General features: G+C 43.3%; 2 long non-coding RNA genes across 3 annotated transcripts in view; one reads left to right on the top strand and one right to left on the bottom strand.

The window, feature by feature from the left end:
- LOC141370186 (uncharacterized) overlaps positions 1-22,100 on the top strand; it is a 36,151-nt gene that overhangs the window by 4,565 nt on the left and 9,486 nt on the right. Inside the window, exons 4-6 of one of the 2 annotated variants that reach the window (XR_012374017.1) lie at positions 12,629-12,811; positions 13,468-13,562; positions 16,161-16,269. This is a non-coding gene — a long non-coding RNA (uncharacterized lncRNA). The remainder of the gene's footprint in view (positions 1-12,628; positions 12,812-13,467; positions 13,563-16,160; positions 16,270-22,100) is intronic. The other variant, XR_012374018.1, reaches the window with a different exon arrangement.
- Positions 1,011-2,303, bottom strand: LOC112838175 (uncharacterized). The gene is made up of 2 exons (XR_003211915.2): positions 1,981-2,303; positions 1,011-1,858 (listed from the first exon to the last, which is right to left on the bottom strand). It is a non-coding gene; the product is annotated as an uncharacterized lncRNA (long non-coding RNA).

Below are 22,100 nucleotides of genomic sequence, written 5' to 3'. Positions count from 1 at the left end.
GATGCTTAACGACTGAGCCACCCAGGCGCCCTAGGCTTCTTTCTAATTGCGGTAAAATATAACAACACAAAAGTTGTTATTTAACCATTTTTTAAGTGCACAATTCAGTGGCATTAATTACATTCACAGTGTTGTGCCACCATCATCACTATATTTCCAAAACTTTTCACTACCCTGAATAGAAACTCTGTGCCCCTTAAGAGGAACTCCCCATTCCTCCCCATTTACTCAGTTTCTGGTAACCTCCAGGCTACTTTCTGTCCCTATGAATTTGCCTATTTTAGGTAGCTCATACAAGTGTAATCACACAATGTCTGTCCTTTCGTGTCTGGCTTATTTCACTTAGGTTGTTTTCAAGGTTTCTCCGTGTTGTAGCAGGTGTCCATACTTCATTCCTTTTTATGGCTGAATAAAGTGCCATTGTAAGGATATAGCACATTTTGTTTATCCATTCATCCATCAGTTGACACTTGGGTTGCTCCCACTTTTTGGCTCTTTTGACTAGTGTGGCTTTGAACATGGGTGCACAAAGATCTGTTCGAGTCTCTTTCAATCCCTTAGGGTATATATCTAAGAATGAACTTGTGATCATCTGGCAATTTTAAGTTTAGCTTTTTAAGGAACCACAAACTGTTTTCCATGGTGACCACATCATTTTACATTCCCACCTCTGAACTTGAAACAACCAATCATATTCAACTGGAAGAAAGTCGTATTTACTTCATTGTTCTTCCCCGTTTTTCTTAAGAAGCACAAGACCCTGTTGGCTTTTTAGGGTGGCTGGGTGGCTCAGTCAATTAAGCAACTGCCTTCGGCTCAGGTCACAATCCCAGAGTCCCAGGGTCGAGTCCCACATCGGGCTTCCCACTCAGCGGGGAGTCCGCTTCTCCCTCTGACCCTCCCCAATGTTGTGCTCTCTCTCTCTCCCTCAAATAAATAAATAAAATCTTAAAAAAAAAAAAGAAGTACATGTCCCTGTTGGCTTTTCAAAAGACCACCAGAGAGACCTGTTGACCAATCAAAGCCATTTTACTAAACCTATTAAAGAAAGATGGATTATTATATCTTTAAAGGTTTTAACAGAGCTCTGGAAAGGGAAAGTCAGTGGATATGCCTGGTCTTGGAGATTTTAAGGCAGGTCTTGGAAGCTGAGTCACTGGTTGGCATTGGTAACTTTGGACTGGAGGGAACAATGAAGTGAGGGTCTTGAAGGCGGTCTTCCTAAAAAAGCTGTTGGCCTTGATGAGTAAGCTCTTCTAGTTCGCTCATAGTCTTATCTTCCAGAAGCAAGTGTTTATTTACTGGAGTTTTTGCCATGGGGACAATATGGCCCATCCCAGTATTGTTTAACACAGGCACAGGAAATCCTGTAGGTTTCCATCCTCACAGGTGAGGAGGGACGAATCTGTACTTTATATCACAGACTCACTGACTGGAAGGCACAACAGGAACAGGAGAGATGTAAGGACCGTCAGTGAAAGAGCTGGGGTGAGCTGTAGGCTGACAGTTGTAACGCTTCAGGCCAGTTCTCTAAACCTAGATCAGAACGAATTTCTGGACTCTTTGCTTGAATCCTAACTTGTGAATGCTTTGTTTTAATATTATATAAAATATATGCCCAATGTTCTCAGTCTTGTCAGCTATGGAGGTAATGGGTCTTACCTCCTTTCCTCAGTCAGAAAACTAACACACACACACACACACACACACACACACACACACACACACACAGTCCCTTTCTTGCCCACATCCTTCTAATCTCCACTTAGTCAAAAACTGACAAAGAGCAATGAGAAAAACTGGAGCACCTTCCCAAGACTCTGCATTGTTTAGAAAACACAGGCGAGGTGGGGCATTGCTAGAGGAAGGAGAGAGAGAAAGCAGTTGTCAGCCACGGTACATCAAAGGGCAGATGGAAACGACATAGTTAATATTTGCTGTAAGGTATGTGATTGTAAAATCTAGGCCAAAGTTTCTCACCCTCAGCACTGTTGACATTTTAGGCCACATACTTGTTTGTTGAGGGGGCTGTCCTGTGCGCTGTGGCAGGCTGAGCAGCATCCCTGGCCGCTGACCACTAGACGTCTGCAGCATCTTCCCCTTTCCATCTGTTGTGACAACCAGAAATGCCTCTGGGCATCACCACATGTCCCCATGGAAAGCAAAACCATCCCTGGTTGAGGAGCACTGTGTTATATCTTTAGCAAAGTCAACTTTGCTCATGGGGAACGGGAGGCCAACAAGATGAATGTGCTAGTGGGAAACAGGAAGGGACTATAGGCTTACGTCACTGGGACACTTTATTCCTGTACTAATGTTGTCCACCTGAGCCCAGCCTGCACACCTTCGAGTTTCTAATCAATGGTCTGACACCTGTTGCAAAGGCAAGATGAAACAGAGTTAGGTCTTCTGAGGGTTCCTAATTCCTCTGTGCTTCTTGTTAACTTCAAACAGTCCTTTATTACAGCATTTTACCTTATTCCTTAACACCTGCATTTCGGTTTCCTTCGTAGGCTGAAAGATTTTCTGTTACCATAACCACCCAACACAGTGTCTAAAATATCTTAAGCCTAAAGTCACACACTGCCAGGCCACACACCTTAGTTGGCCTGTGGCTATGTCTTATTTAGCTCCTTTAAACCTTGAGGATGTTGACATTAACATAGAGTTTCACAGCTTTTCTGGAAGAATCATAAGATGGTTCAACAGTAGACAAACACAGCCACGTTAGCAGGGATCCGTAATTCTTGGAGCTGAAAATCAGCTTCCTCGTTAGAAGAGGAACCCACTTAGCACTTTGCAGAGTTCCCTCCATCCTCTTGGTATTGCGGCTGCATCTCGTCTGGCCCCTGAAGGTATGTGAGTTTTCAACCACTAGTATAAGTGCCCCTAAAACATTGACAATAGCTGGTCTTTGATTTCACATTAGGTATCCTGATATTTTATGGTGAGGAAAGAAAGAAACGAAAATCACCATATAACAATTTGGAAACAAAGCTGAATTTATTCATTGGCCTGACCAAGGAGAACCGCCTCACTCACGTGCAAAATCAGCAGGTCTTTCCGAACGAAAATGGAAAGGGCTAGATATGTGTCAAATATGTACTGAGTATGAGTCTGATGGCTCCTGAGACAGATTGTAAATTCCTCTTTGCAACTGGACATTGCACAAAACAAAAGAACTTTCCAGGATGAAAGTTCTGGAAGGGAACCATAACAGATTCTGTGAGGTGCAAGTCAGCTTAGAGCCATGTAAATCTGAATGTGCAGGCTGAGGACCGGTAGAGAATTGTTCAACAATGGCGAATAATAGTAACTATTTTTTTAGAATTTATTTATTTATTTGAGGGGGAGGGGCAGAGGGAGAGAGAGAGAGAATCTCAAGCAGACTCTGCACTGAGTGCAGAGCTGGACACGGGGCTCGATCCCTTGACCCTGAGATCACTACCTGAGTTGAAATCAAGAGTCAAACGCTTAACTGATGGAGCCACCCAGGTGCCCCAATACTCACTATTATTCAGCAGTCAAGTGGTTATCTGAATGACTGAGCCAAAAGGTCTCCCGGGGTCTCATTTGATCGTCAACACTGGTCCTTTCTTTCTGGATCACTAAGAACGTCTTAGTGATGTTAGTCAGAGCCATTCAGTGGGTTGGAGTTGGGCTCCTTGAGTCCTGCAGCCCATTCTCTTTTCGCACCTCTGGGGAATTTCCCTGGTCCTTGAATTTCCCAAGCACAACACTAGTGCATTATACCAAGCAGACTCTCCCAGCTCCACAGGGAAATTAGGTCAGGCTGGGTATTTCCCGAAACAGGACTTTCATTTTCTCCAGCCAATGTGATAAATCAGTCAATCTCATGCCCATGGATTTTGGACATTAAAATAAGTTATTGCTCTATCAGTGGACCTGATTTTAGGCACACACATCAAAAAAACTTCATTCCCCTTGATCAGTAGTTGACAGGATGATTAATAACCACTTGACATTTTAAAAGTGAATTCTCAAGGCATGACAAATAGATGGAAATACTAACCAGTCAGCATGTTTACAAAGTGGTTGTCTCCTGTGAATCTAGTAATGTGAGAGTCTTTTTGATTTGGTTTACTAGATCATTAGAACATCTTTTCCTGACGAAAGAGAGAAAAGGAACCCCTCTAAGATGTTATAAGTACAATAGCATTAAAGGAAATGAAATTTGATATGTTTGGATAGCCTATGGCTTCTAGCAACTTGTTAAATGTTTTAAAGTTTCTGTCCTTAATAGCGCGTTCCTTTAAATTTTTTTTATTGTGGTAAAATATATATAAAATTTTCCATTTTTACTATTTTTAAGTGTATAGTTCAGTACCCTAATGTATTTCTTTTTAAAACTGCTATTTTGCTAATAAAAAATTGTGGAAGACAAATTCATTTAGGTCTAGTTTCACGTCTGTAAATGGGGACCCAATCTACGCCAGCAAAAACCCTATGCCCCAATTCTTTCCCCCTCAAAAGCCTCTGAAATTAAAGAGGTAAGACCATGGCTAAGTATAGACTTTATAGATTCCACTATTTATAAGAAACAGAACTCCAGGGGCACCTGGGGGGCATGGTCTGTTAAGCATCTGACTCTTGGTTTCAGCTCAGGTCAGGATCCCAGGGTCGTGAGATCAAGCCCCTGCATTGGGCTCCATGCTCAGTGGGGAGTCTGCTTGAGATTCTCTCTCCCCCTCCCCTCTGCCCCTTCCCCCTCTCTCAAATAAAGAAGTAGGGCGCCTGGGTGGCTCAGATGGTTGAGCGTCTGCCTTCGGCTCAGGTCATGATCCCAGGGTCCTGGGATCGAGTCCCGCATCGGGCTCCCTGCTCCTTGGGAGCCTGCTTCTCCCTCTGCCTCTCTCTCTCTCTCTCTGTCTCTCATGAATAAATAAATAAAATCTTTAAAATAAAATAAAATAAAGAAGTAAATCTTAAAAAACAACAACAGAACTTCAGTTATTCTTCTCTTTTCAAATCCAAAATGGGGTGGTTAGATTATATAGAAAGAATAAGATACTGAGATTTGATGAGATGAAAAACATTAAACTCAAGTGAAGAAGCCATGCCCAGTTTATCAACTATTGGTTGATAAATTTTAATCTATCCTATTTGTATGGTTTCTAAAAATCACAAAGAATGAAAAATAAAACATGCAATGCAACAGTAAAATTTGAGTAAACAAGTGTTCTTTATTTACCTTAAAAATGATTACTCTTTTAAAAAATATAAGCAGAAATAGGAGTGCCTGGCTGTCGCAGTTGGTAGAGCATGTGACTCTTGATTTCAGGGTCATGAGTTTGAGCCCCAGTGTGGGGGTAGAGCTTACTTTAATATATATTTTTTTCTGCATATACATATGCAGAAATAAGATTAGATACATATTTTGAACTTCTTTGTCTTCTCATAAAGCAAAGAAAAGCTTTGCTTCAAATGTATTTTAGGTATTATATAGGCCAGGTATTCCCAGATAGTCACATAAAGACCACTGGTAAGGAGTTGTTGACTGACCCCACTACCAATCCTTGGAAACCTGCAGACCAAATCTCCTCCCAGCAAGTTCCCACTATACATCTAAGTCCCATAATAAAAGAAAAGCCTTTTCAGTTTTCTCAGTGGGAGTGCTACTATGGCATTTGCTCCGGATTTATAAAATATTTCATTTCACTTCAGTTCCATCTCCTCATGGCCCTCAAAATTAATCTTCATCAATGTTGGATTATTTTTCATGATGCTGCAATCCTTCAATTCATTCACCTTCCTGTGTGGTATCATTTTACAAATTAGGAAACTGGAGCTATTAAAAAGATAGAGGGGCACCTGGGTGCCTCAGTCGTTAAGCATCTGCCTTCAGCTCAGGTCATGATCCCAGGGTCCTGGGATCGAGCCCCGCATCGGGCTCCCTGCTCAGTGGGGAGCTTGCTTCTGCTTCTCCCACTCCCCCTGCTTGTGTTCCCTCTCTCACTGTGTCTCTCTCTGTCAAATAAATAAATAAATAAAATATTAAAAAAAAAAAAGAAAAATTCCTGTAACCACACAAAGATCATTCCATAGCAAAAGGCTTTATTTTCATCTTTCATTTCAGCGGCTTTTTCCTTCAAGGAAATAAATCAGATTTAAATTGATTGTACCCAAGCTGTTATTTACCAAAGCTCTTTGCCTGCAATCCCAGAAGCTGCCACCAGGTGGTGGTGAGCCAATTTGGGTGCATAGGCTCTTCCCAGGGAGGTGTGAGGGTCTGACAAAGCTTGAGTTGTTTTACTTAAAAAAAAAAAAAAGGAGAGAGAAGAGGAAGAGAAAGAGAAAAAGAAGAGAAAGAGGAGAAGAGAAAGAGAAGGAAAAAGAGAAAGACTACCAACATCCCCACTGTTAGAACTGTTTTTATTTTTTATTTTTTATTTTTACTTTTTCAAAGATTTTATTTATTTGACAGAGAGAGAGAACACAAGTAGGGGGAATGGCAGAGGGAGAGGGAGAAGCAGACTCCCCGCTGAGCAGGGAGCCTGACACGGGGCTTGATCCCAGGACCCCGGGATCATGACCTGAGCCGAAGGCAGATGCTTAACGACTGAGCCACCCAGGCGCCCAGTACTGTTTTTTGTTTTGTTTTGTTTTGTTTTAAGATTTTATTTATTCATTTGACAGATGCTTAACGACTAAGCCATCCAGGAGCCCCCCAGTACTGTTTTTAAATTAGATATTTTTTATCTTTTTGAAACTTAAAAACATTTTAACATCACACAGATTTTAAAAGTAGTAATATGGTGATTCACTAACACTGATTCTGTCTTTGATCTCTTTCTTCATGTTTTTCCACTCTCGGCCTGCATTCCTCGTAGGAAGGCAGGAGGAAAGAACCACAGGGCTCAGCGCACTGGCACCCAGAAGGATCAGGGGACTTTTTGCCAATAGAGAGTGGAGGAAGGTTGGTTTTCATCAAGCCTAAGAGATAAGAAAATGACAGCCTTCTGGCTTAGTAAAGACAAATCATGGACAAGCAAAATTGAATTAAAAATTTAAAGAAAAATTCAAGTTTTCACTAAATCTTGGAGCCATGTTAACAACGGATGAGGCAACTTGCTCCAAATAATAGTTCCTGTGTGAAAGGCAGGGAAGTAACAGGAAAGCATGTGGAGATGAACAGAGTTTAGGTTTATTTCCACATATATGTTGAAGGCTCCCAGCTTATCTATTAGTAAGAATCAGCAGCTGCTGCTTCTGTTCATGCCCCAATTTTATAGGGAACTCAACAAACCTTTCCTGGTTATGGGCTGGATGCAAGACCGGAGGGACGCACACTTCATGGCGGGGGGTGGTTGTCCACATTTCAGTGACACATCTGTGAAAGGTGCTCTGCTGGATGTTTTCATGGCTTCTCATAGGAGTTAGATAAGGAGGAATTTCCCGCCTTTTACAGTTGAGGAAATCGAGGGCCAGAAAGGTAAACAGCTAGCCTAAAACCATGACTTTTAACTTCAACAGGCAGAATTTGAACCTGGATCCATTTGACCCCAAAGCCCTTTTTTTTTTTCATTCCAGCTCACCACAGCACCGCTGTAACAAATAAATAACTTTGCCACCATGTTTCTCTGGATAGGATCCTATGTCTCATATTTATTTAAAGAAATATGTATGGGGTAGGGCGTGGCTGGCTCTGTCAGAAGAGCTTGCGACTCTTGATCTCAGGGTTGTGAGTTCAAGCCCAGCTTGGGTGTGGAGCCTACCTAAAAAAAAAAAAAAAAAAAAAAAGTTTATTGGGCTCTCGCCTGCAACCTGTCCTTCCCCCTTGCCCCTGCTGCAACACATAGGATCGGCCAGGGCCCCGCTGACACTTAAAACCGATCTAGTCTGACTTGAGATGGGCTGTAGAATACACATGGGATTTTGAAAACTTGCTAAGAAAAAGATAACATTTCACTAATGAAGTTGTTCTATCGGTCATGTGTTGAAATGATATTATGGCCATACGAGGTAAAATAAAATATTAATTAAAATTAATTCCATCTCTTTCTTCGTACCTGTTTAATGTGGCTACGGGAGAATTTCAATTACCCCCGCGGCTCACATTCTGTTTCTAAAGGACAGCTCAGCAGTCCAGGCTGTACTTAGATCTCTTCTTTGTTGCTTTCTTTGTAGATTAAGTTGCTATTACTGGGAGTTTAAGGAGGATTTGTGGAAGGAGGGCCGACAGCTTCTCGGCAGGCCCGGGTGTTAGAGGGGACCCTAATACCGCGCACTTAACGTGGCTAATCTGCTTTAGCAGGGAAATTAGCGGCCTCGGTCATTAACAGACTTAAGTCCTTGAGGAAGCTTGGCCTTTGAAAACACTACCTGTCTTTTCGGATTATATCTTACAGAATTTTTAAAAAGGATGGGGACGAAATAGTCAAGGAACAAAACAGACCTATTCTCACTCGGTTTTGTCAAATGACAGGCCAAGTTTGAGGTTTCTAAATTTGTCCCTAGTTTACCTGAGTAGTGAGCTGAGAGCTCTCGCATTGTTTGCTTCCACTTACAAAGAAAATGCCTGTAATGACTGTAGTCCCCTTTTCATGCAAGAGCTGAAAGGGATGGAAAAGTACATTTGCTTTGGAGAGGTGAAGAAACAGAAAGGAGCCCTACAGGGAATATCACATTACCCCCTCCAGCTGGGAAAAAGACAGGCTGACTCAAGATGGGATTTCAGCCCTGTGGTTAAGTCAGCAAACAATCTAACCATGTCATAGAATAATAATAACACGAAAGGGGAGAGAGAAATCCAGGTCAACTGCCCACATTCAGCAGCTGGAGACACAGAGGCCCAGGGAGTTGGGGCTGGTTGCGGTCACTTAACATCACCATGGGATTGGTCCTACATCTGCAGGTGGTGGGGGGTGGGATGGAACTTCACCTGTAATCCGGTTCAGGGCCCTCCAGCTACTGTGTCCGTTAGAATCACCTGGGGATTGTTGACATTCCCTATGCATAAGGTCCCTTCTCTTCTGCCTCTTGACTTTGCACTTGGCTCTTCCTGAATTCCCAGTTCACCGTTCTTACATGTCCTGGCTTTGCCTCCGTCCGGATCTCTGCAGGGCCGTCTCCCTCTCGTGTGACCCTCCCCTGCCATGCAGCACTTCCCGAGAGAGAGGTCTGCCTGGCCACCTGCGCCACCCCCAATGTCATCATCACATCACTGTTTTTTTTCCAGGAATCTGCTGAACCATTCCTACCAGCTCCTGCAATTGTCTGGCCCCTACGTAGGTATCTGTGGACTGGAGGAATGGTGAACAGATTCTTAGCAGTGACACTCTCCTGGACATTGTCTTCTAAGGGTTTAACTTCAAGGGAAATATACTTCTAGTTATGTACATTGGGGAAAATATGATTTAATTTTGAGAAATGTATTTTCCAGTTCAACTCTTCCGAATCACATCTGTTCCATCATGTGAGGCTCATCTGGGTGGATGATTTGCAGATACATCAGCTCTAAGATAGACTCCTAGGCTATTTAAAGGGAAATTTTACCCATGATCCAAACAGGAACTTTGCCTGGATAATAGAGTGTGGATCAGCATAAGAGTATTACAGGATCGAATGGAAACGTTGGCTTCCAATGAAGATCAAATTACAATTGCACTTCTTGCAATTGAAAGGAGTAACGATGTGGCAATTAAAGGAAAAGCTTTCCAGGTGAATAGTACTACCACATCAAGTAACAGAGGTAGCAGGCTGCAAGGTCATGGCATTCGATATATTTGTGCATCCCCATATTCATGAATTCTATAAAACAGTACAAAGCGATCCCGTAAATATGCAGAGGTCCCAGCCAATTCTCAAATGCATCAATGGGAAGCTGCCATTTCCCATTGAAACTAGCACTTACTTTAGCACTTGCTCCTTGCAGGGTTTAAAGCCTGGTTTCTCAAAAGCATTGTTGCTAGAGCAGTAGCAACACTAAAACTGGTTACAAATGCAAAATGTCAGGCTCTGTATCCCAGTCCCACCGAATCCGAACCTGCATTTTAACATGATTCCCAGGGAATTCATATGTGGGCGCGCACACACACACACACACGGAATTTGAGAAGAATTGGTCTAGAATCAGACTCTAGACTAGTGGTTCACACCTGGGGGTGGGGTGTGGGGTGCAACTTTACTTCCCAAGGGACATTGGCGAAGACTAGAGACATTTTTGATTGTCACGCCTGGGGATAGTGACGAGGCAGAGATGTTACTGGCAGCTAGTGGGTAGAGGCTGGGGATGCTGTTCAGCATCCTTAGAATTCACAGGATGGTCCTCCACAACGAAAAAGAATGATCCAGCACAAGGGCGCCTGGGTGGCTCAGTTGGTTAAGTGTCTGCCTTCTGCTCAGGTCACGATCCGGGAGTCCCGGGATTGAGCCCCGCATCATCAGGCTCTCTGCTCAGCGGGGAGTCTCCTCCCTCTGCTCCTCACCCAACTCTCATGCTCTCTCTCACTCTCACTCTCAAATAAATAAAATCTTAAAAAAAGAAGAAGAATGATCCAGCACAAAAAGTCAATAGTGCTGAGGTGAAAAAAACTGCTCTAGCCCAACAGACTCTAGAGTTTAAAATGGTAACATTATTATAGGTAATAAAGCAAACTGGAGCTTATAAACATTGGTCAATTAGAGCTCACCACCAGGCTCCACTTATCAGAAACTTGAAAGATGCAATTATTTAAAAATCAATAATTCGGGGCGCCTGGGTGGCTCAGTCGTTAAGCGTCTGCCTTTCGGCTCAGGTCATGATCCCAGGGTCCTGGGATCAAGCCCCACATCGGGCTCCCTGCTCGGCGGGAAGCCTGCTTCTCCCTCTCCCACTCCCCCTGCTTGTGTTCCTGCTCTCACTGTTGTCTCTGTCAAATAAATAAATACAATCTTTTGAAAAAAATATTTTAAAAAAATAAATAAAAATCAATAATTCAATAGTCATGCACATAACAGATTCATGTCCCAAACAAAAAAATCACGACTTATTGCATGAGAAGCCAAGGGTTTCATGGGAAAGATATCTTAAAATAAGCTAAACCCACCATCATCAACCTCCCCATTCCGGTCTCCCTTCTGCACCTTGTTCTCATCGCAAGTTTGCTTCCTCCTTCCTCCAAATGCTCCAGGCTCTCAGGCAGTGCTCTTTCCCCTCTCCTTCATCTGTCATAGCCCCCCACCAACGCTATAATGTCAGTAGGCACTGCGTCCTTGGGGCTCCCCCTCTCCCGGCTCCTCTCCCAGGCTCCAGGATCTCGCCACCCCCACTGGCACACTTAGTCTAGACTGTCTGCGTCTGGCTGCATCTACTCCAGTGTACTGGGGCCCGAGTCCCACCCCCAGACAATTTCTGCGCATTGCTCTGGGTGTGGCCTGGACAGGGGTGATTTCCAGGCTCCTCAGCCAGGGTTTAGAACCACTGCCCGCAGATATAGGTCAATCTCCTTAACTCAGAGGGAGTCTGAGGCCATCCTGCCCAAGCATCCGTTTCAGGCTTATTGCCCCTCCTCTGCATCTTGACCTCTTCACTTTCTATCCATGTTCCCCCAAATGCCATGCACTTTTTAAAAAGTGGCTTTTCCTTATTAAAAAATGTAACAGTCTATATAGTTTGGAAAAGATGGAGCATGATGAAGATGAAATTGATTTACCTCCAATTCCAGAACTAAGTGGTTGGTAATCAGTGTCATATATCTGTATTTCCTACCAGTATTGCCATGGGCAGAGGCACACATAAGGCCAACCCTGTCCTGCACCTGAGCCTCAATTCATACAGGTCCTCCTGCCTGGAAGGCCCTCCCTCCCCTTCCCTACCTTAGCCTCCCAGCAAACTACTACAACCCCCCCCAGTGCCCATCACATACAAGTGCTTCTCTTCGGCACACCTGGGTGGCTCAGCTGGTTAAGCGTCTGCCTTCCGTTCAAGTCATGATTCCAGGGTCCTGAGATCGAGTCCTGCATTGGGCTCCCTGCTCAGCGGGGAGCCTGCTTCTCCCTCTCCTGCCTGCCACTCCCCCTGCTTGTGCTCTCTCTCTCTCTCTAACAAATAAATAAATAAAATCTTTAAAAAAACAAAAACAAGTGCTTCTCTTCTGCAAAATCTTTCCTGATCAACCAATCTTAGGGTAGATGGAATGTCTTGTCCCATATCTCCGTTCCCACAGCACCGTACTTCCTTCATGGCGTTTATCGGTGGTGGGGTGGGGCTGGGTCATTGACTGCTCCTTACTTTCCCCTGTGAGACTGTGAGATCTCTGAGTGTGAGAAGTCAAGACTTTCTTTTATATATTACTTTTGCTTGTTTGCATTTTAATCTCTGATGCCTAGCACAGAGGAAGAGGGATTTACTAAATGTTTATGGAATTGATGAATTTGCTTCCGTAATTGAATTAGAGAACAAGGTATGTCTATCCCTTGGTGGAGCCATTCTGGACCATAGCATTTTAACAATTGATGATGACCAGTTTTTGTTGTCTCTTTAAAATTTGGCTTCATTCCTTTCTGTGCTTAACACTATTCACTGTTCTTTGATCCTGGGTGACTAGAAAATCCTACTATTTAAATTGAAGTCAAAATGATGGAGAACCACCATAATGAGTTTTTCTCTTTTATTCATGTTTTGTAGAATTAGGCTATGTGAGAAAGGGGTGGATGGAGTAAAATGGCACAAAAGCAGCTGCTTTGACCTTATCAACAAGGAGAACATACAGCCATGGACTTGACCTTATCAACAAGGAGAACATACAGCCATGGACTTGAACTTATCAACAAGGAGAACATATAGCCATGGACTTCCCAAGCCCCAAAGGTGACGTTTGAACTGATAATGTTGTAATAAGTGTACTTGGTTTTACCTGGGAGGGATGCTGGACTATGCTTTAGTTTTAAAGATACTCCAAAATTCACAGCAGGAGCACTGCAGAGGAGGGATGGGAAGACTTTCGAGCCTTAATACTGATAGTTAACTTTGGTCAAGAGAACTACAGCTATACATGCATTTTCCCATTTCTTATCTGGAGCAGAAGGTTGCCAAATAGCAATAGCAAAGATCAGCAATTCTACATACAAAATAATTAATATTTTAAAGAAAATATTTAATCTACTGAAATCATAGTCTTTTTTTTTTTTTAAAGGAAATGGTAAAATACCAGGAAGTAAAATAGGTAATTGCGAGATTCAGAAGAGAAAACAAATGCTGAATTCTGAGCAAGGCGATGTCCTTATATGAACTCATTATCGTTAATGACAATTAAGATTGCAAGACTGCCCTTTAAGTCCTTCCTACCAGCTACCATTCCATCTTATTATCATACAAACTCCTCAGTCCTTGCATTAGTACTGCTTTCAATTGTGAACTAGTAATTTGTTGGCTCCTAGGGGGACTCGGATGTAAAAAAACCAATGAGCCGGTTCAATTACTTTCAACAAAAATGGGACAAATTACTGTTTGTTTCTCCTTCCCAGCCAAATCCCAAGGGGCAATTTGAGGATGGAATTTGAGTTTGGGCTAAAGCTGATTTCCTCGTCCTACTTGGCCAGGCCTTTGGATTCTATGCTAGGTAAGGGCTGTCTCTGGGTCCGGGTAGCTTCTAGGACTTTTTAGGAACACAGCTTTGGAGGCAGACTCCTTCAGTACGACCCTGAGTCAGTGATTTCACTTACACGAGCCTCAGTTTTTTTCAATAAAAAAACAAGCCCATTCCCAAGGATGTTTTGGGGTTAAATGAGGTATTACATAAAAACATTTAGCACAACGTTTGTACATAGTATGGTCTCAATACATGGTAGCAATTACAATAGTTCACATCACATCCACCATAATATATTAGTAAAAGTCCTGGATATCCTGAGTCAGGTCTGAATCTTTCCAGAGTTCATTGGATCCCCTGGAGAAGCCACAGGCTTGCCCACAGTAGACCTGTTTGACCACCCTCATGTCTGAACTTGGGGTTCTAGAGAAATTCAATAATGGAAAACAAAAGATTTAAGGAAACTTTTTTTTTTTAAATCAGATCTCTGGAACTGAGTAATGGGATGTCACTCTCTAGCAATAATAACCTTCCTTAAGAATATAGATGATATTCTGAAATTCCTTGGAATGAATTCTCCTGGATCTTTAACTTTGAGGAACTTCAATTAATACATTTCCTTGTTTTCAATTGAGTCTGATTGACTGAAGGTTTGGTTGGGAATATTGGTTCTAATGCTGTACCAGAGACTCTCAAAACAGTGGTGACTAAATAAGATGAAATGTCATTGCTCTCTCACGTAAGAGTCAGGATATATAGTCCATGACTGGCATGGTGGCTCCATAATCATCAGGAACTGGGCTCCTTCTACCTTGTTGCTCTGCTCTTTGTTCTGTGAGGCTTCCAGTCCATGGCCCAAGATAGCTGCTCCAGCTCCAGCAATCCCAACCAGTGGGAGAGAAATAGAAAACACAGCAATAACTCTTTCCTTTAAGGGCAAAACTGGAAATCTTCTCAAGTCATTTTTACTGTATCTCACTGTTATGAAATTAATCACATCTCCATGCCTACCTGAGAATAATGGATGATATCATCTTGATTTGGGATGGCCATGTGCCCAAGTGAAAAATGGAGCTTCAGGTAGTATGTGGAGGAGAGGACGAGCAGGGGAAGATTTTTAACCAATAATCTTCGTCACACTCACCGTCTATACCAGCCGGCTGCTTTCAGAGACAAATGGGGATTGTCCCAGCTGAATGGGAAGCAGAACTGGCTCAAATGTCTTCAGCTACCCTTTCCTGATTGTATTTCCCATATTCAGAAAATTTTCTTCTGATTGAAAATCAAAAGCCATGCCAGTTACTAAACCTTCCGTCTATGTTACTAAGGGAATTCTTCTGCACTGAACTTTAAAAAATAAACAATAGGGGATCCTGGGTGGCTCTGTCAGTTTAGGGTCTGCCTTCAGCTCAGGTCATGATCTCAGGGTGCTGGGATCCAGCCCCATGTTGCGCGGGGCGGGTGGGGGGGGGTCCTTGCTCAGCGGGAAGTCTGTTTCTCCCTCTCCCTCTGCCGCTCCCCCAACTCGTGCTCTCTCTCTTTCTCAAATAAATAAAGTCTTATAAAAAGGAAAAAAGAAAAAAGTGAGTATAAAAGTAAAATATAGAAAAAAAATTTAAGGTGGCGCCTGGGTGGCTCAGTCGTTGGGCGTCTGCCTTCAGCTCAGGTCATGGTCCCAGGGTCCTGGGATCGAGCCCCGCATCGGGCTCCTTGCTCCGCGGGAAGCCCGCTTCTCCCTCTCCCACTCCCCCTGCTTGTGTTCCCTCTCTCGCTGTGTCTCTCTCTGTCAAATAAATAAAATCTTTAAAAAAAAAAGAAAAAAAATTAAGATAAAAAAGAAAACTCCTAAACAAATAATACGTAATACATCATATGTTAATTTAAACATAAAAGAAAGAAAGAACGAAGATAAAGAAAACCCCTCTATAATTTCATCCATCTAGCAGTAATAACTGTTTAGCATTTTGGTGGACACTTTTCATATTATTCATATTATTTCTTTTTATATATGAGAATTTTAACATAAAAGTGAAATCATGCTGTACAAATTGGTTTAAAACTTAATTTTTCAGACTTAATAGGTTACTGATATCTTTTCTTTCCATTGGCTATTCTATAGCATCATTTTTCCTCTCTTTTATTTTTTAAGGTACTGTTCACTTAAAATAAAATTGGCCAACTGTAAGTGTGACGTTTGATGACTTTGGGTAATTGTGTACAGTCTTATAACTATCACCACGCACAAGAAATAGGACAGTTCCTCACCTTAGAAAGTTTTCTGCTCTGGTTCCTAAGCATTCATTCCCTCTCCTTACACCAGGTGCTAGGCATCCTCTGGGACATGATGCTGATGTGATGGTTTTAGCATCATTTAAATGTCTTTTATTCTTTTATATTGCTATACCATAATTTATTTATCCAATACCTTGTTTGGGGGAATTAAGTTGTTTTTAGATTTAAAAAAACTCTTTTTAATTTTTATAACATAGACACTTAGAGGTACGTTTTTGCCTTCATCACTAATACATTTTCTATAAATTTGTACACGAGGAACTACCTAAACAGTGAAATGATCTGCAGACTTTTAAGGCTTTTGGAAAGCTGAACAATCCAAATTGCTCCCCACAGGATTATGGCACCAATAATGTATGTGAAGGGTCATTTCCCTACATTCTGGCTGGATCAATTTGGTTGGTGAACTAAGCATCTCATCTTGATTTGCGTTTTTAAAATATTAGTAAGTAATCTTTTCTTTCTGTGTGTATTGATTATACCATTTACCTATTTCATTTTTTTTTTTTTTAGGTTTTATTTATTCATTTGAGACAGAGATACAGAGAGAGAGCATGAGCAGGGGAAGAGGCAGTGGGAGAGGGAGAAGCAGGCTCCCCGCTGAGCCAGGAGCCCGATGCGGGGCTCGATCCCAGGACCCTGGGGTCATGACCTGAGCCGAAGGCAGACGCTTAACGATCTGAGCCACCCAGGCACCACTTTATTATTTATTTATTTATTAGATTTTAATCATTTACCTACTTCAGCTAAAGGTTTTCTGTGGTTCAGGCTCTGTGCAGATTCACATTAAAAAGAACCATTCATGGGGCGCCTGGGCAGCTCAGTTGGTTAAGCGGCTGCCTTTGGCTCAGGTCATGATCCCAGGGTCCTGGGATCCAGCACTGAGTTGAGCTCCTTGCTCAGCAGGGAGCCCGCTTCTCCCTCTCCTGCTCGCCCTTCCCTCTGCTGGTACTCTCTCTCTCTCTGTCAAATAAACAAATAAAATCTTTTTTAAAAAAATAAAAAATAAAAAGAATCATTCACATTACTGAAGCACAAGTCAGGATCCAAAAGTAATAAAAGATAAATATCATTATTTTGTCTCATCTTGTGAAGAACATGGAAGGAAATCCAACCTATAACCATGTTCCCATGCCTCCCGGCCTTTCCTCCACTCCTCAGTTCTCTTGCTCTACATCTTTCAATATCCGAGGCTGCTAAGACTCGGCCCTGAGGGTATTCTCTCTACCTACCTCTCTCCTTCCCTGCACTGGCTTTTCCTGTGTAAGTGGAGTTGGCCTCTCTTTCAGCCTCCCAAACCTCTCCCAACCACTTGGCTAGAGGAGCAAGGGAACAAACAAACAAAGATGAGCTCTCCCTATGGGCAGAGTCCCAAATGGGGTGCTCTTCCTCCCAAATGGACCAGCACCCTTTGGGTTACTTGCCCCACCACCAGCCCCACCATGCTTACTGAAGGACAGTTGCTTCCACAGAGAAGACATTGTAGTTGAGAAGTATCTGTGCTTTACTTTTCCCTTCTCTTCCTACCCACCGCCTGTCTCTCATTCTATCCCCAAAAGCATGCTCATCGCCTACCTACCCTCTGCCCCTTTTAGCTTTCCCCTTCCTTTAAAAAAAAAACAAAAAACAAAAAAACTCTGGTGGACCAGATGTGCCAGATTTGGAAAGGTGGGCTTTCAAAGCCCCTACCAGAGCTGACACAGGTTTGCCCCACCCGTGAGAAAAATAAAACAAATGTTGGCATTTTCACTTATGCCAACATCGTGATGGACGTGAAGTCCCACGCCAGCCCAGGCAAACACTTGAATCCCATTTATGATCCAGTTATTTCTGTGAGTCCCAAATCCTCATCCGAACGCGTGCCCCTAGGCCACAGTCTGGGTGGCAGTCACTGGAACGTCCCTGTGCTGTGTCTCTTCTCCAGCTTCTCAATGCCCGCTGCCCAAGAACATGCAGAAAAGAGCCTTGACCCCGGCTCTGACCTGGACCCCTGCAGAGGTCCTTGTCATGCCCAAGGCCATGCGGATGTGGGAAGAGTGGTCTTCTCCCCAACACTGTGTCACCGGCTACCACCTGTGATGCAAAGCAGGCCAGGCCACGCTCAGAATCTCTTTTCTAAGACTCTCATCTGTTCTCATTTCTCTGACAGAGGCCTCAGGCCCAGGCCAGTCAGCTGGGAGAGAAGCAGAGTCAGGCCTCGTGCTTTTTCCCATTATCTTTGCCATCCCTCTTCACGGGGCCTCAGTTCCTTATCCCCCAGACACAGCCCTGAAAGGGATGCATACACATTCGTCCCCGTGTGAACAAGGAACTCAGCTCCTTCACTCTGCAGCGGGGGCCCAACCCTTCTTTGTGCCAGGCCCTTCTGGCATTCTGGCGAAGCCTGTGGACAACTTCTCAGAAAAACATTTTTTGATGCATAGAGTAAAATATATAAGATCACAAAAGAACCCAACTATATTAACATAGTTATTAATATATTTTAAAAAGAAAATTGGTGGTAAAGAACTATGCATACTTTTTACTGCATGATTTAACAAGACCTTGCAATGGGTCTAAAAGTTACTGTAATTTCAAAGTGATGAAAGCAAATGGTATCTAGTGGTGTCTACAACTTTAATTTGGTATGACAATATCCGTGATATCTATTAGTGACAAAGTAACTGACACTGCTAATTCTGCTTTGATTTGTTGCCTATATCATATTTGAAAAGCAATATAAATTACAGTTAGAAGTTACTGCAAATACAGATGGTATTTTTTCCCATTTCCGTTGATGCCCCCCATACTCTATGAAGAAAACCCCCCAATTTCTTCTCCGTTCCCTTCCAACATCCCAAATCCTGCTATCTAGTCAAATGCCTCAGAGCTGACAATTCTGAAGGTACTTAGGTGTGAGTGTGAACCAGGGTTGTAAATTATTCTCAATGTTGTACGTTCTTTCCATCCTTTCTGTTAAATGTCAAAGACTGGTCTCTGTGTTCTGGGGGGGATTGGGGAAGGGTTGGATCACCTGTTTGCAGCAAAGCCTCCTGCTGGAGGAGAATGCAGTCCCCCCGCACCAATACTAGACAGGTGGGGGCAGCAGTTGGGGGCAGTGGTTGGGAGGCCGCTGGGGGACGCTGTGCCAGCTAAATGATTCCACAAAGGTCATCAGCCAGGTGGCATGAAGAGGAAAAAGAGAGTGTGAGAGATTTGCTTCTGGGCACAGGGGATATAAATACAGAAGTGCTGGAGGACCATTCAGAGGGGTCAATTTTCTGTCCACAGATAAACAGGAGTTCTTACCGGCATGGAAAGGGAGCCCCGATCCATGAACAGTGGCCATAGCCTTGAGGTGATGGGATTATAGATAGCTTCTATTTTCTTCTTTTAAGTGATCCTAGTAATCTAAAGTTAAATTTTCTACAATGGTTACATTTGTAATAAAACAGAGAAAGGAATAAAGGTTACTTTTTAAATTTTATGCGATGATTTCTTTTTTACCATTGCAAGGCAGAAGGGGGTAATAGAATGAGGCCAAATAACAGAATTGAAAATCTATGATTCTTGGGCCAAGTCTGACTCGCTCTGGGACTTTGGGCAGTCACTTACCGTAAAATGAGGTGTAGTAGATTATGAGGGCCCCATGACAAAATACCACAGACTGAGTGACTTCAACAACAGAAATTTCTCTCTGTTTTGGAGTCTAGAAGGCTGAGATCGAAGGGTTGGCAGTTTGGGTTTCTCCTGAGGCCTTTCTCCTGGGCTTTCGGACGGCCCATCTCCTCCCTGTGTCCCCCCACAGCCTTTGCTCCGTGTGCCCACAACCGCGGTGTTTCTTCCCCTTCTGTGTGTTGTGTGTGTTTCCTGATTTCCTCTTCTCACAAGGACACAAATCAGATTGGATTAAGGCCCACCCTAATGACCTCATTACCTTACTTACCTCTTAAAAGGCCCTATCTCTAAACCCAGTTGTATTTTGAGGGACTAGGGTTTGGGACTTCAACGTATGAGTTGGGGTGAGGGGACACAATTTAGCCCATACTCATGGGGATTATGATACTTGATTTCCTGTCTCTAGGTATTGTTGAGAGTATAGACATTGGGAATACTGTAAAGGCCTAAGCTATATAATTGTAAAGGTAAAACATTAGGAACTGAGGATATACACCTGTGAAGTCACTGTTCTTTCCTCCTGTGACCTGAGGTCTTCACAAGCAATAATTTGCTCTCCATCATAGCTATGTGATGATTGGCTGGCTACCTGATTGGCAGCCTCCCCAGTATAGATAGACTTGAGAGAGAACGCCTGGCCAAATATGCCCAACCAATTGTCCCTCCTCCTGCCCACTTCATTTGGACACCATGTTTCCTCTCAAGTCATTCTATCATCCTTGAAATCACAATTAAAAAGAGTTCATCTCGTCATTCCCACCCAATGACTTTTGATCCTGTGTTCTGGCTACACTGTAAGTTAGGGAAGAGACTTCACTGACTTAAAAAACGGAAATCTGTGATTAGCTAACACAGAGAGGCAGGAAGTGGTGCCTGAAACACTTAGAGAGTGATCTGCACACAGGTCCTGAGAGTAGCTGAGATGGTCACCTCCCAGGCCCTCTATAGTTGTCGAAGCAAGGCAGGGTTAAGGAAGGTAGGAAGAAAGGGCAGAATAAGCACTGGGTTTCTTAGATAAAAGTCTAATCCGTTGGTATTAACAATTCATAAACAGGGCGCCTGGGTGGCTCAGTTGGTTAAGCGACTTGCCTTCGGCTCAGGTCATGATCCTGGAGTCCCGGGATCGAGTCCCACATCGGGCTCCCTGCTCAGCGGGGAGTCTGCTTCTCCCTCTCCCACTCCCCCTGCTTGTGTTCCCTCTCTCGCTGTCTTTCTCTCTCAAATAAATAAATAAAATCTTTAAAAAAAAAAACAATTCATAAACAAAGCCTCACAAGCCAATAGAGATTTGACTTAACCTACCTTTAGACAAACAGGTGTGTACCCCCTCTATGCAGATTCTGCCACTCATTCTTGCTCTAGCCAGAGGACCACTGTGAGTGTGTGAGCACACACGTGCATATGTGTGTGTATGCATACGCATGCACACCTGGGAGTGGGGTGGGGACAGGAATCTGACTTTGAGAACAAGAGAAAAATGGACATACAACAGATGGCATCAACCACCTGCAAAGTGACCCAGTTCACAGATGGTTTGAAAATTCATTCCTAGTCTCCATTAAGAGGCTCATTAATTCCTTTAACAAGTGTTGCTGTGTTCCTTCCCTGTTTCCGGCCCCTGACCCTGGGGATGCCAAGATGGATGAATTACAACCCCAGGTCCCAGGAGCCTCAACGTCTAGGATAGACATGCGAACCGACACATCATGCCCAATTCCTGTCGGCAGCTGAACCATCCTTCCGCACACATTCCATGCCTGAAATTTAAGTGGGATCCTGATGCTGGCTCGCCATAAACAGCAGAGCCCATTATTCTCCGACCTCTTCTTGCCCTAGACCCTGCCTGGGCTTCTCAGGATTGTCCTAGCCACATGCTTCACTGCTCAGTGCCCCCTTGCCCTTTACCTCTCCCTGTGTGTTTCATGCGGAAACTGGTCTTCCCCATTAAACATCTTGCCTTGGGCTCTGTTGCGGAAAGACGTATGACCCTTCCCCAAATCCTCGTGTTGAAATCCCAACCCCCGGGACCTCAGAATGTTACCATATTTGAACATTAAGCTTTAAGGAGGTGATTACTTGAAAAGGAAGCTTTTGGGGATGCTCTTCAAGAGACTTCCTTAAAGCTGGGAGGCAATATTGCTGCGATTCTCTCAAGAGAGACTTTGGTTTTCTTTGGTCTTTATTCTTAGTCTCAGTGGCAACAAAATATTAGACCAAAATACACTCCCCTGCTAGAAATTTTCCAGTGGAATATAACTCTTCTCAAAACGAGAACCAGGAATGATGCTTATGTCATCAAAGTAGTGATTGCTATTGCAGAAAATACGACAGGGTGATTTGAAGAAATGCTGATCTGCTATCAGGGGGAAAGTTGCAGTTTCAGCATCGTCTGTTTATTTAGAGAGAAGTTCCCTAAGTTGGCAGTTTCACACCTGTCTTTTAGCCCTGCTTCCCACATACTTCAATTTTGATATCCAGGACTGATAATGGAGATTTCTTTCAATGCGATCATTTTAGTATTTCCGAACTCAGTTGACTTACATGGTCTACGGTAAACCTTGACAGCAGATGAGAAATATTGGCGTTTTGGCCAATATGCTGAGCTTTTAAGAAATAGAA

Source organism: Callorhinus ursinus, unplaced genomic scaffold (assembly GCF_003265705.2).
Source record: "Callorhinus ursinus isolate GAN/ISIS: 27379988/994484 unplaced genomic scaffold, GSC_fseal_2.0 scaffold2, whole genome shotgun sequence".
Classification (NCBI taxonomy): Eukaryota; Metazoa; Chordata; class Mammalia; order Carnivora; family Otariidae; genus Callorhinus; species Callorhinus ursinus.
The sequence above is the reverse complement of the archived record's forward strand: the minus strand, read 5'-3'. Positions and strand labels throughout refer to the sequence as shown.